The 16039-nt window shown below is 36.3% G+C and overlaps 1 long non-coding RNA gene across 1 annotated transcript; it reads right to left on the bottom strand.

Moving 5' to 3' along the window:
• Positions 1-5771: 5771 nt before the first annotated feature.
• LOC125861903 (uncharacterized) lies at positions 5772-7856 on the bottom strand. Its single transcript, XR_007446003.1, has 3 exons — positions 7737-7856; positions 7201-7278; positions 5772-6018 (listed from the first exon to the last, which is right to left on the bottom strand). It is a non-coding gene; the product is annotated as an uncharacterized LOC125861903 (long non-coding RNA).
• Between the last annotated feature and the right edge of the window lie 8183 nt (positions 7857-16039).

Below are 16039 nucleotides of genomic sequence, written 5' to 3'. Positions count from 1 at the left end.
AAGCTCTTCTTTTCTTCGCAAAGAAAATCACACATCTTCTATGTGTTAAGTCACTTGCTTTGTTAGTTTCTTATCATAACTTGAATGATAATATGACAATCCTTTTACATAACTTTCGTTATGTATATCAAATAATCTTCTAACATTTGCATATCCATCAATCTATAAGTGCACCAATTGCACTAATACATGGCCTTTTAAATCATTTTCATGAGATCAAAAAGATTCTTTCTCTGTGTTAAGCCGTCTCAAAATCATTGGGTACTCAATGGAATTGCTTTAAGACCTTTTAAATTCTTCAAGGATTTTCATATAACCTTCATCGTCTAGTTAGACATAATAATCATTCATTATGCATATTCAAGTATTTCATCTATTGCCAGAATGAAACAAGTCTCATTGCATCCACCACTGGAGAATATATCTCCATTTAATAATGTCATAATTTTTGCGAAAACTCTTTATGCCCCGAGGCACAAACCGCACTTTATATCTTACAGTTATACTTTCGCACAATGATTCATTTGTACCACACTGCCATTATATTTTGATCTATGAACCATAAGATCAAAACATCACTTTTCTAAGTAAAACAAAATATACTTGAATAGTGTCAATAATTTATCTGTCCACACTATATGACAAATTCGAATTTAAGAACCTTGTAATAATTTATAGCATCAAGTGCTACTTCATATCAAAGATATTGTCGACGGTCATTTTGATATCAATTCCAATACGACATAACTTATCAAGATCTCTTCATTTTTCATTATTTTCAGGTACTTGAACCTTTGCCAAGGTTTTATGAAGTTTTATGTCATAGTGCTCTTTCAAAGCACTTACCTCATTATCATGACCATTTTGATAATTTGCTCCTCTCCTTCCTCAAGGAGTTTTACGTTTGGAATCGATTGGTCTATCACGCTTCTGGCATACCATAGACTCTGTCTTTCAAGGACTACTTATTGGAGCATTTGCAGCTTAATGAAAATATTGGGTCAGCAAATACATTTGACAAATTATTTGCAACATTTTGCAAATGAATTATCTCTTGAACTTGAAGTTCACATTTTTTTAATGAGGATCTAGATAATTCACTCCACACATAATTTTCAGCTGCTAAGCATATCTCCCCCTAATATTAGGAAATCTAACATTTACCCCCAACCTCATTTGGGGATTCATCTTTGTGCGTGATGGAGCAATAAAATCATACGTTCACCCATCAAATTTTTTAGATGGAAATTATTTGGTTCATGACCCTGAACCAATTTTGATGGGAGAACCTTGTTGGCTTGATGCATACACGTTAAATAAAATCATCTCATACCAAATTTTATTTGAGAGATTTGTTCTCATTATCAATGGTCTAACTATAATTGGAGAAAAATAATTTCTGCTAAACCAACCAGTATTATCAACATAATTTTATAGTTTGGAACTGTGCCCTTAATTTAACAATTTGAGCAAACAACCTTACAAAAACCAATTTGTAAGATGATACAAATGCACATGTGACCATACCATAGATGCATCTATTAAATCATAATCGTAAGCGGTCCACATGGCAGGTGAATGAGCCCATGTTCACCTTTTTATATGTTCCAAATAATTTTAGGGGATACAATCTCAACCTTAGCTGGTACAATGATCATTTTATCACGAGAACAAACAACACATGAGAATTCTTGAAGAATCTTTTATTTCTTCAACATATAACCATATGAATTCTCAATTCTTTTGCATCACATCTGAACCGAAATGGTCAACCAGTTATGCCAACTGATATTTATTCTAGTAAACTTCTAGTTTACTTTTGCATGCAATTCCATCATCATGCCTATATTTGTATACAACAAACAAGAGAAATGCGGATAACCTTTTATGTAAATATTCATAACCCACTTTGATTGTAGTATTCTGAAGATATTTAGTAGGCGTTTGGCCATGCGATATCATATCACGATATGATGTCGTGAGATGAAATCAGCGTTTGGACATGCGATTTTACGCTGATTTCATCTCATGATTTCATATCATGATAGGTGATATCATATTCTCCAAAAACCATGATATGGAATCACCATGTGATTTCATATCATGATTTGAGATATTTTAATACAATAATTGATCCATGAGTTAATATTTTGTTAAAACAACCCCACATTTATATCTACTAACCATTTGTTTCGTATGTAAATAAAATTTATAATCACATCATTACTTTTTAAAATTTATTATTCTCACCAATATAAAGTTTATTATCACTTTAAATTTGGTGAATATATATGATAAAGTAGAAATTCATTTGGTGAATATAAATGAGAACAAAGGGAGTAATACTTTTTTTATTTTTCATAATAAAAAAAAAGTCTTAATCTTATGACTAAGCATAATATTGATAAAAGACAATTTTCATTGGCGGTGCCGCACTTTCTTAATCTTAGTATTTGCAAAATGTTCGTTCACATGACTGAAGGATATCAAGTCCAATTGATTGAGGACTTAGGAAAATTTGATCAATTAGTTATTAATATTTAGTCAAGTGGACTAGTTATAATTTTTTTGATTAAATTTTATTAGAAGTGTTTTTGACTCAAACTTGTGGTAACTTTTTAAAATTTCGTTATTCAATAATATTTAACTATTGATTTTTCTTGTAAATAGTTAGAAGTTAGTGATGTTTGTTAATTTTTATCTTAGTGCATTTAACTTCTAAGTTAATATTTACTCACTAATGTATGTTTTTTTTCTACTTTATAGGTTATTTGTAAGAGTAGTTGAGAGATATGAACATATCAAGTACAATTTATGTTCAATTTTTTTTAATTAAATTAAAGTTAGATGAAACAATTATTTAACTGAAGAACAAATAACTTTGTAATAATTTATTATGCGATTTTATAATTTTTGTTTATTTGATAAGATTGAATAAACAATTGGGGCTATTTTAATAGTTTTACAACTTATGGGATTTTTATGTTTATGAGAAAATATACAACACAAAAATTCCATATCGCATGTCCAAACAAACCTTCAATTTCATCTCATGATTCCATATCATGATACCATATCATGATTTCATATCATGATATCATATCGCATGGCCAAACGGGCCCTTAATCTTTCAATAATTTATAGTCTCAATATAATAATAAAAAATTTAATTCCTCCGAAACTTAAAAAGTTTCTTTTGAGACTTACTACAACCTCAATATTATGAACTATTTCCATTTCTGGATAGTAACAAATTAGTTCTTCTGAAACTCTTAATTAAGTTTGTGTACTGCCACAAATTTCACAACACCATTCTTATGATGACCATCTCCTTCAAGGAGAAAATTGTTATTATCATGGTTAAAATTATTACATGCAAGACTTATTTCTTGACAACCAATGACAAATTTGTGTTGCCACACAACAACATTTATTTTGGTCATGACCATAACCTTTATAGAAAATAATTATTTCTTTCTTTCGTCCTCCAATAGTTCATAATAAAACATACCACAATAATTGTGTAGTAGTCAAAGTATATGACCAAAATGACCATTTATCTCAAAATATTTTTTTTAATATCTCAAACCTCCCGTAGAGGTGAGATGTGACATTTATCCGACCATACATGAACATGTCCTTATCCATACGAACACAAGTCACATTCTCTTCAAGAAATGAACCATAACCATTTGTACATGCTCCAAAAGTTTTTATCAGAAACTCATTGTCATGCTTTGACATTATCAAATTTATGTAACTCACCTCAACATCATTTTAAGAGGTCAAATGTACCAAATGTACTACCACTTTGTATTCATTTATTTTGATGGAGGATTTACAAAAATTTTCAAATTGACTTGCATCAACAACAATGTGCCCAATATCTTTTCATACCACTTTGATGGATAAAAAATACATTCACATTTGAAGGACCATCTTAAGAAACAATGTGCCCAATAACCTTTCATACAACTTTGATGAACAAAATTACATTCACATTTGAAGGACCATCTTAAGAACCCATAATGTTGTTCCTTTTAATTACCACAATGATGACCATTAACATTTTACCACACCCATATTCATGCATTCAACCACTTATCATTTTTCAGACATATTATGCACTGCTTCCACATTCACATAAGAGAATGAGGCAAATTAATTGGGTAAATTTCATGACTTTCAGTCAAAAGTATACAATTTTATGTTATTCATCATCATATCATCACTATAGTGCATTAGGACTTAATCCCAATATCGTACCCATATAAAGACGCCTTTGGTGATAAATCAATGAGACTTGAACCCAACTTCTTATTATCATGGTGCACCGAGACTTTACTCGATGTCTTACACACTTGGTGTGGTGAAACTTGAATTCACCGTCTTACCCTCAATCAATGTCTCAATAAACCAAATGCATTACCAAAAAATAAATATTGATTACCATAAATATAATCTGAATTTGACTTAAAATTGAGTAAAAATGAACAAAACTAATTAATTAGAACAACATGTTGGAACCATATAAAAGTCCCAAGTTAAAATAAATTAAAACATTTTAATAGTCCCTTCTCAATATTGTTATGAGATTATCATAATTTACTAACCATTTTAAAATAACCACAAAACAAGCTTTGTTAGTACAAATAATATATAGGATATGAAGTATAACTTGCAACCGAAGAATTACTAGGATAACTCATAAAAATCACGAAATACCTACCATTGATTTTTGACGGAGAATGAGCAACTCGTGTTGATAATGTGTTGTAAAACTTAAGAAAAAAAGAACAATATAAAGATGAAGACAAGAGGAACAATATGAGACAACTTTCTTTCTTTAAAGTGTACACTAAACTAAACCTTGAAGTGTCTACAATATGAACCCTTAAGCCTCTATTTATAGTGTAACATAGAGGCATACAAAAGGTTAGTCATAAACATGATATAATGGAGGAGGTTATGAAAGTGAAAGGTTACAAGAATAATGATTATAAAGTTGGAGGCTATGATTATCTTCATAATGGAGGAAAGTAATGGAGATAATGGTGAGAGTAACTTCTTGGTGTAGTGGACATCCACAATATAATATTTTATAAATTTTACATGATAAAATATCAATATTTACAACTTTATGCTAAATAAAATACATATACAAAATATTGACTTATTATTATTTAATAAATGTGAAACTTGAATTATAATGACGACAATCAACTTTTAAAGAAAGGGTGTAAAAAGTGATAATGGTAATTTCGATAATAATATATATAATTTTAGTGGTAATTATAAAAATATAACAACGACGATTATAATAGTCAAGATTAATAGTCGTAGTAGTAAAAATAATTGTGAAAAAAGATAATTTGATACGTTATTAAATTAGAAGCTCGAAAATAATAAATTAGAAGAAAGGAGGGTCAAAATTCGGTGTCAACAATCACATATTTTCTAGATATGTTTATTGATCTCAACCAAATATATTTTTGATAATCACTCAAATTGTGATCTTTTCAGTGTAGACAAATTGCTCGTTTGATTTGTTAGCAGCAACAATTGAGCACTGACGGACACTTTAAATAAAATTGACTTGTCTTGTGGAATGATTTGATATGACAGTATGTCACGACCCGATTTCTCAAGTCATGATGGCACCTACTATAACCCACCAGTAGGTAAGCCACCCCGTAACCCGGAACAACAAGTAATGGGTCTGAGGGTAGAAACTAAACAAGAGTAAGCAAATAACAATATAAACAGGCGGAAGCAAACCAAAAACATATATACAAATAAAGATCCCTCCCAGAACCTGGAAGTCATTAGTACAGAGCTACTAACAAAATGAGTACAAGTCCCAAAAGTGGACAACAGAGACTGGACTGTTTCGAAAGGTAAAAGACAAGTCTATATATACAGATGGAGACTGAAATAGTACAAAACGTCGTGTGCTCACTCCCGTCTCCGGATCAGTCTGCTCCAAGCTCGATCAACGCTGGCTACTAGTGCCCGGACCTGCATCACGAAATAGATGCAGAGCGTAGCATGAGTACCAAAACAACCGGTACCCAGCAGGCATCATAGGCCGACTGAACTTGAAAAGTAAAGGCAATATGAAAAGAAGGAATAACACAAACCGAAGTCAAGAACTAAAATCTAACTAACAAGGGAATGCACACGAGTGTACAAAGAACAAACTAAAGTAATCTATAAGCTAACTACACCTAACTGGCCCCCCATAAGCCCAGAAGGTACACTCGTGCGCAAGTTAAATAAAAACCCGAACGGACCCCCATAAGCCCGACGAGTACACAGAATAACTATAACTAAAGAGAATTGCATATGAGAACCCAAGAACGGAGAACACGAATCAGAACCTCAACCCTAATTAGTAAAATCTGACAGTCCGGAGGCTGGACCTCTAACCGGATGCTCACCAGAAGTACCCAAGTAACCAATCACAAATATCAAGTATATAAGGCCGGAACTCTAACCGGATGCTCTATATAAGTATCTGGGAAATAGAGGCCGGACATGAAACCGGATGCTCTATATAAGTATCTGGGCGATAGAGGCCGAAACTTAAACCGGATGCTCTATAAAGGTGCCAATGTAGCTGCTGAAAGAGTCCTATTCGATCCACACTCATAAATGTCCGTGGAACGCCGTCTATACTTAGCCAATCAATGTAAGTCCTTGGAACCAAATCGAAAATTAAATTCAAACCGCGAAGTAGAACTAGTGTCGCCGACGTAACTCGTGAAGCCGTAACATCGGGGAAAATAAGGATAACTATAGTCGGAGAAAGAGTATCGCCTAACTAAGGCCCAAACTATCAGACTCAAGTCTGCTACACCAGTCTACAGGGATCTAAGCCGACCGAGCGACGTCGGGGCAAAACTAAGGCCTATTGGATCCGAATAATGTATTTTTAAGGCAAGCCCTAGTAAAACCTAAACTAACGCTCAACATTCTTCAAATAAACAATAATTAAGCATGCAAGCACTCCACATAGCGAGGAAGGTCCGTTAATAACACAAAGCATGCTCACAGTTACCCGATAATTCTCGAAATAGGCCGAAAACATGATTTCTTAACACCTATGCAAGATTCAATAACTACCCAACCCAAATCCCAACTAATCAACATGCATTCACATTCTCGAGCTCAATCTAAGAGAGGAAAACCGTAGCCTACCCATAGGCCAATCACACGCGCTCCAAAATCACTTCTCCGGAGCTTTCCCTTTCCGAACGTCCTCGAAACGCTGCCCCACTATCAAAAATAGAATCACAACGTTATTACAGTAGTTTAGACACCAAAATCACAACAAACGGAGATGGGTCAATTTCGGGGTCAAAACGGGGAAAGTGGGACCCGCGTAAGAAATTTTGGAATTAACCCCAAAATTGGGTCCTAACCAGTTTCCCCAGCTCATGTCCCAAAATGGGACACAATTCAGGGCTCGGGAACAACACAATATCAACATGCAACTAAAACCCAAATTTTCTCAAAAACTAGAAATGGGACAGCAGTTGAATTAGTGTATTTACCAGAAACTGGAGGTCTACAGTGAAAGGCGACAATACCACGACGTTCTCCTCGAAAAACCACTCAAGATGGCCTCAAAAATCACCAAAATCGGATCTAAAATGGCAAAGAAAACAAGTCTCAAAAATTTCCAAAATTAAGCTCACAAAAGGGTGCGGTAGCAGGTATTTTTTGAAAATTACCTCAAACGGGGACTCCAAATCACTATCCGAGCTCACCAACACGTTGTCCTCGAAAAATCTCACAACTTTACCTTTTGAATCGCCCAAATCGGTTGAGAGATGAGAGAGTTATGAGGGTTTGGAGTTTGGGAAATGTTGTTTTTCTGCATTTATTGCAGAAAATCTGCAATAATTCCAAAACTTAAAACTCCGACGGGGTGCTCCGAACTCGTTCGGAACCCCGTGCACGCAAACGAGATATGCAACCATACCAAATTCGACATTCCAGACTCAACGGCGCAGTCGTAATTTCCATCAGAGGTCATTTCGATAAAAAGTGGGTCCCACTTCCAAAAGTCATTCTAAGTCAAAACCCACAAAAGGGCTCGGAAAAATATTGAAAACCTCCAGACACAAAAGAAGGGTCAATCTAGACCAAACTCGACATTCCGAAGCTAACCATGCTGATGGAATTCTCATCCGAGAGCGTTTACTCAGAATGTTGACCAAAGTCAAACTTAGGCTTAAACTTAAAGTTAAAACGCCTAATCGCACCGACTCACACTGAAAATCTCGGGAGTCATGACGACCATGCTACTAGCCTAAAATGACCCTTCCGGAGCTGATGGAATCGTCAGAATTAGATTCCGATGTCATCTTCTTGAACTTTTGATCGAAAATGATCGTTCAAGGTTCATAAGCTCCAAAACACAAAAACTCGTACCAAGACGAAACGAACGACCGGGTGACCGAACTGTCAGTCCCAGCAAGTCATAAATGACTTGGGGTCGCTATAGGAATGCTCTAAACGACACACAGAAGGCAAGACACAGAAATGACCATGAGGGTCATTACAGTGTATTTCCAAATAAAAATTGATAGATTTCTTGAGATCAAACTTCATAATTTCCTACAATTTCATGGTCGATAAACCTTGTCATAATTGATCAAAATAATTAATTTATATCGATATGGTCACTCTAATATCTCCATCGATAAGAGTGGTATTATATTTTTTCATGCATATTAATAAAATTATAGTATCATGAATAATAATAGCAGGATACATAAGTACTACTGCACCAATTACTTTACGATATTGTAACACCTCAAATTTGAAAAAGGGCTAGAAAGGGGAAAACAAGCTGGTTCACTAACCCAAAATGGACCCTTCACGGCACCCTAGATGGGCCGCGTAGGGGTCCACAGCACGTTAAGGGCATCGTGGGACCATCCAGAACTACCCCTGGGCATGAGTCACCTAGATGGTTCCCTAGACGGCCTGTGGTGACTTAAATGATGCGTCTAGGGGTCCGTACAAGTCACCCAGTCAGTAAGGTTACATCCAAGGTCATTGTTAAGGAGGACGAACGCCTAGACGGTCCGTGAAGCTTCACAAGGACCGTGAAAGAGACTTGTAAAACTTTGAATTTTGGATCAACTTCAAATGATCATATCTTTCGGCACAAAATAAATTAGGTGGCTCATGACCTATAAAATTAAAGATCTTTGAGTTCTCTTTCCAACGCCACCAAGTTTCCCTAATTCTAAGTTCGTAGTAAAACATTATGCCCATGTTAGTGAAGCCCTGTCAGGCAGGGCATCATCACGACCTACTAGGCGGGTCATGATGCTCTAGGCGGCCCGTGAAGTCCCTCGTGAGAGGCACTTCTTCAGCTTTAAGTCAGGGTTGTTTCAATCTCTTTCCAATTGTTTTAACTCAATACTATGTCGTTTTTCCTTCTACCCCAAGCCCTATATAAACACTTTTACCCCCAAAATCACCCAATTCAATTCACTCTCTTAAATTCCCAAAAGTTGATCAAGTTCATCCTCTCAAATATTTCTCTCTCTAAGGAAAAAAGAAGAATTCTAGGGTTTCAAGATCAAGTCTTCAAATTCACCATTTTCTTGAGGGCTTTGAACTCCAAGGTATGATAGTCTTCACCTATGGAGCTCTTTCCACCATAGGAATCCTAAATTCTCCAATTTGGTAAAGATAGATTCCCCAATCAAATTAGGGTTTTATTCAATTGCCATGAGTTCCTTTCAATGTTGATCAAATTTATTGTTTTATCTCTTCTTATGCATGAATTGAAGTAATTGCATCTTTTAAGTAGAATCCCATGAACCCATGCATAACATATGTTTTATAGACTATGATAATACAATGTGGGTGTTGAACTATGAAAGATGAATTTATGAAGATATGCATGTTCTTTATGAAACTGATGAAAATGATTTAAGTTGCTTTGAAAGTAAAGCATCAATGTTGTTGTTGTTGTGAAAAGATTTCTCACATACTACTAAATACATGAATGTGAAAGTGTTTTCTCACATAAAGGATTCTTATAGTTGAAAGGTTTTCTCAACTAAACTTTGAATCAAGATTTAGGAGCTATTCTAATGAAACCTAGTTTGGATTAGATACTTGATGTGCCTTCCATGGATGATAAGGCAAGTAAATACTAATGACTATTCCATGGGATTTATGCTTAGCACCGAGAGGATATTGAAATGGAAGCTGATGTAATTCTCATAAGAGGAATCATACTAAGATGCGGAAATTGAAAAGACAAAAAAACAAAGGATAAATAGATAAACACAAATATAAAATCAAAGGCAACCTAAGGGTATATTAAGCCCAAAGACCTCAATCGATAAATCCTACAATAGCACCTAACTCTTACGAAGACCTAGAGGGAATCGAGTTCACCTTGCAACCACCGTTTCTTAGTAATAATCAACACAAGCTTTACCAAGCTCAACACTCAAACACGAGTTTTCAATTTTCAACATCAATTTTCAAAATAGTCTAACCCTAAAATGAACCCAAACTAGCTATTTATAGTTTTAGGTGAAAAAGGCACAAAAGTGACTAGAAAGGATAAAGGGCGAGCAAAGTCGGGCGAGCCTAGTGAACTCGGCAGTGCACTGACTGGTTCGGTGGTGGTTCCTGCTTGGTTCCAGTTTCTAGCCATGTACTGGAACTTTAGGTGAGCTGGGTCATCGCCCAAGCCATTGGTCGGTGCGCCGACTGGCTCCTACTCGCCAAAAGTAGTAGCATCTTCCCAAGCAATCCTCAAGGCATGAAATCTTTTATTCGCCATAAACATGAGCTCAAGGACCTCTAACTTCATGAATAAACATTGCATCTTGTGAAAGTCTCTAGCTTGACTTTGTGTGAACGATCTTGATGTAATCCGGATTGCATCATTCTCTCTTTCTTGAAAAGAATTTGTCCTCAAATTTGACGGATCATAATCATCAACAGTTGGGAATAGTGACAGGTTGCACACATTGAAGGTGTTGGGCACGTGATACTCCGGAGGAAGATCAACCTTGTAAGCGTTGTCGTTGAGTCTGTCAAGCACTTGAAATGGTCCATCACCCATTGGCATCAATTTCGTCTTGCGATTAGTGGGGAATCGCTTCTTGCGAAAATGTACCCACATCCAATCACCTAGTTCAAACACAACCCTCTTGCTGCCCTTGTTAGCCTTTTTGGCTACTTCTTGGTTCTTCTTCTCTAAGTGCAGCCACACCTTTTCATGAAGCTTCTTCATTGCTTGAGCTCTCTTACTCCTATTTAAGCTTAACACAACATCTTGATAAAGAGGAGTGAGATCTAAAGGGGTTAGGGGGTTAAAACCATAAACCATTTCAAATGGAGTCATGCCAATAGTTCTATGAATAACTCGATTATAAGCAAACTCAACTAAAGGCAAATGTTCCTCCCACGAGGCCAACTTTCCGTGTACTACGGAATGAAGCAATAGAATCTGACTGTAAGGGAGCTAGTAATAACCGACATAAAATCACATGAGCTAAATGTGGAGTCCGATGTATACGACCCATCGAGAGGACCCAATATACCCTGCCAGAGGTATAGAGGCATGACTAGCGTGATCACTAAATTGATGCCACATAGGGGACTTACAACCTACGGGGGCACGTAGTTTTGGGACTTGAGGGTGACTAACCCTTGTCCACTCGGTATTTAGCTACTCCTAATTGATTATGTAATTAATAATTTATGAATGAATTTCTTTAATACTAGATAGCTCAAAATACTGACATGCAAACAAAAAATGCGACATTAATGTACTGATAATGAAATATTTAAATCTGAGGCATGTATATCTGTAATATCTGACCTAGCATGTGTAATTCATGAACTAAAAGAACTACATAGCTAGGGTTCTAAATTCATGAAGGAATCTACGCAAAACAATACTAAAATCATAGTAATCTTATTAGGAACATTAAAGTAACTAATTCATAATGATCTGCTGAAATTCTAGAAACCCTAGGTCTAAATAATTTTAAGGGAATCAAGAATCTGATTGAATTCTAGGGACCTAATGGGTGAAAAGAACCAACTAATGAAATCCCACATACCTGGTGACTAAATTCACGGAGAAATCTTTCAGTTTTAGGGCTGGACCTGATGAAAACTTGTTGTGTTCTTAAACTAGGGTTGGTCGACTTTTTCTCCTCTTTTGTTTTAAGATTGATGAATTTTTGCTGAATGATTGATTAGGGTAAGTTCTAATTTAGTTTCTAGGCTAAAACTGACCAAAACCACGTAGTTTAGGCATTAAACGGCGCAGTTTAGAGGTCCAACGCATGAGGAAAAGACCAAATAACTGTGACTTAAAAGCTGTCGGGGGTCACTAACGGACCAGATCGATGGACCGTGGATGGACTGACGGTTCGTTCTGGTCGGCCGTGGCTCGACTTCAAAGACTAGATTCTGGGGCCATGATCCACGGACCAGGACCACGGTTCGTGTCTTGACCTACGATCCGATCGTGGGTCATGCCTTAGAAGATTTTGTCTGAGGTTTCTGGGGAGGGTTAAAGGTTGTGAACCACGAACCACCAGAATGGACTCTGGGTGGCCACCGTGGGTTACGCCTGCAACTTCTGAAAAATCTACATTTCGGTAGTTCTAGCATATGGGGTGTTACACTTAAGGTACAAGTAATTCTATTAAATATACTTGGCATCTAGATTCGGGTGCTTCCAATCATATGACTGGAGATTTGTCCCAATTTTCTTCATTGTATGATGATGTTTTTAAATATGTTATTCATATGAAAAACGGACATACATTGTCCGCTTCAGGTATTGGTTTTGTTGGAAATTGTCTAACGTTTTTTATGTACCCAATTTGAAGGCTAATTTTGTTTCGGTAGATCAGCTAGTTGATCAAAATTGTGTTGTTAAATTCTCACCCAATGATTGTGTTGTTCAAAATCTGAAAATAGGGATGACCATGGCCAAGGGGAGTAGAGTTGGTAGAATGTTTCTTCTAGAGTCGGTTCATCATCATTTGCATCATTGTTTTCTTTCAGTTTCTGCCATGGATGTTACTCGCTCGAATAAATTGCTCACTCTTTAGCATAATATGATGGGTCATCCTTATTCCTTTCGACTTCAACACATGCTCAAATCATGCCTTCCAGCAACACATGGCATTCATTCCAGTCTCCCTTTGACATGTTCTAATTGTGCCGGTTCGAAAAGGCACAAGCTTCCTTTTATATCCAGTTCATCTTCTTATGACGATCTGTTTGATTTGGTGCATAGTGATGTTTGGGGTCCTTCTCCTACTTTGTCAAGTATGTGATATAAGTACTTTGTGTTATTTATTGATCATGTATCTAGACACACATGGGTAATTTTTATTCAAAATAAATCTGAGGTTCTGACTCTTATTATGAATTTTGTTAAGTATGTATATACACAGGTTCATAAAACTATAAAAATATTTCGTTCTGCTTCTGGAGGAGAGTACACTAAGACTAATCTTGTTGAGTTTTTTCAAAAACAAAGGAATTATTTCTCAACGCACTTGTCCTCATACTCTGGAAAAAAATGGAGTCGTAGAAAGGAAGAATCGGCATGTTTTAGAAACTACATTGGCTTTGTTGGGCACATCTAATATGCCTAAGAGTTTCTAGCCTGAAGCAGTACATACTTCTGTATATTTGATTAATAGACAAACTTCCCCAGTCATTGCTAATGAGACACCGTACTTCAGATTATTTCATAAGAAGTCTGATTATTCTCACTTGCCAGTTTTTGGTTGTGTTTGCTTTGTCCATCTTCCTGCACATGAACGACAAAAGCTTTCAGCAAAGGCAGCACAATGTATTTTTGTGGGCTACGGTGACACACAAAGGGGGTATGTTATAATGCATCTCGTCGCCAGCTTCGTGTATCTAGACATGCTATTTTTTAGGGTCAATTTTCTTACAAACACAATTCTAAACATGCTTCAGAATCTGTTTCCTTTTTGTACAAGTTTGATGATGATGTGGTAGCTACTAATCCTCCGGAGCAGCCCATGAACTATGACCATGATGATCTCCAATCATCATGTTCTTTGGTTAGTGACGCTACATACATATCCTCATCTTCCGATGAGGAATCGTCTCATCCAGTTACTCCTCCATGCCGATCTAGTCGAACAGATCACCATGCTCATGAATGGCTCGATTACTCTCCAGGGAAATTCGGTAAGTATTATGCCATGCATACCACACTACATTATGTTGATGTACCTATATCTTACTCTCAGGCTTCTACACAAACTTGTTGGAAAGAGGCAATGTCGGAAGAGCCTCGTGCATTGAATGAAAATTCTACTTGGAATTTATTGATAAACCAATATTTGTAGTTCTCATTGGAAGTAAGTAGGTGTATTCATTAAACTTAAGGCAGATGGTACAATTGATCGCTACAAATCTCGATTAGTTACTAAAGGGTACAAACATGAGTATGGGGTGGATTATGAGGAGACTTTTGCACCTGTTGCTAAGATGACAACGGTACGAGCATTATTGGATGTGGCTTTCAATGAAAGAACACATTTCTCCATGGCGATCTGGAAGAAGTGGTGTTTATAAAACCACTACCTGGGTGTGTTGTGCCAAGAACAATTGCAGTTTGTCGTCTTCAAAAATCTCTTTATGGCTAAAACAGGATCCCCTAGCTTGGTTTGAAAAATTTCAATTCATGATTCAAACTGCAGGCTTCTCTCAGAGTTCTTCAGATCATTCTTTGTTTCTTCGTACTTCTCCAGTGGGTATCACAATACTTCTCATCTATCTTGATGATATAATTATCATAAGAAATGATCCAGAGAATATTACTAAGTTGAAATAATTCTTGCATACCTCATTTAAGATGAAGGACTTGGGACAACTGACACACTTTCTTGGACTTGAGGTTTCATACTTGCCTATTGGGATCATGCTTAAACAACAAAAGTATGCTCGTGATCTAGTTGCAAGGGTTGGTCTTACTGATGACAAGGTTGTGTACATCTCAATGGAGATTAATACGAAGTATAAGGAAGTTGATGGAGAACCATTCAATGATCCAACATTGTATCGGCAGTTGGTGGGAAAATTAGTTTATCTCACTATGACAAGGACATACATCTCATTTGCATTACAAGTTCTAAGTCAGTTTGTGGCTAATCCTTACCTTATACATCACACTGCATTACTTCGTGTCATTCGATATGTTCGTGGTTCTATGAGTCAAGGTGTTCTTTTCCGTTCTGATTCTTCTACACACCTTGAAGGATATACTAATGCAGATTGGGCTGGTTGTCCCGATTCTCATCGCTCTGTAACTGGTTAGTGCATGTTTCTTGGCACATCCTTGATATATTGGAAATGTAAGAAACAATCCCGTATATCTAAATCATCTACAGAGGCTGAGTATCGTGCTATATCCGCAATGATTTAACGTTTCAAGCACACCTCATCCAATTCTAGGTGTCAATGATTGTAAATCAATATAAAGGGTAAAACTGTTACTGAATCGATTATCCATCAACTGGGTAAGAGTAATTTAATCTTTACAATGCTTCAATTTGTTGAATCTTCGAAACCCACTTCAAAAATCTCCAAATTGAACTTCTCAAATTCTTCAAAACTAAGAAAAACTACAGAGAAAAGCATTCTAAAACTAAGTTAATCTCTCATCATAAGTTCTCATCTTTAAATAAAATGTTCAAAATCTAATTTATAGTCGCCAAAAATAAGCTACGAATGGACATTTGGTGAAGTAAGTCGGGCTCGCCGAACCACTTGGTGAGCCTCCCTTTGATCTTTTCTATCACCTTTTCGCCTTGGCATTCAGCATCCTCAAGGTCTGTAACTTTGGGTGATCTATCCTAGTTTTGCGGAACTACTCGCCGACTGCTCCTTTTTGTCGCCGACTTGGTTTCTTCCCTCAGGGCTGGCACACTAGAACTTTAGGCGGTCAAACAAGCCACTTGGTGATTTGCCAAGTGCTCTTGGC

The sequence above is a fragment of the Solanum stenotomum genome, chromosome 4 (genome assembly GCF_019186545.1).
Source record: "Solanum stenotomum isolate F172 chromosome 4, ASM1918654v1, whole genome shotgun sequence".
Taxonomy (NCBI): domain Eukaryota; kingdom Viridiplantae; phylum Streptophyta; class Magnoliopsida; order Solanales; family Solanaceae; genus Solanum; species Solanum stenotomum.
This window is presented reverse-complemented; position numbering and strand designations above follow the sequence as displayed.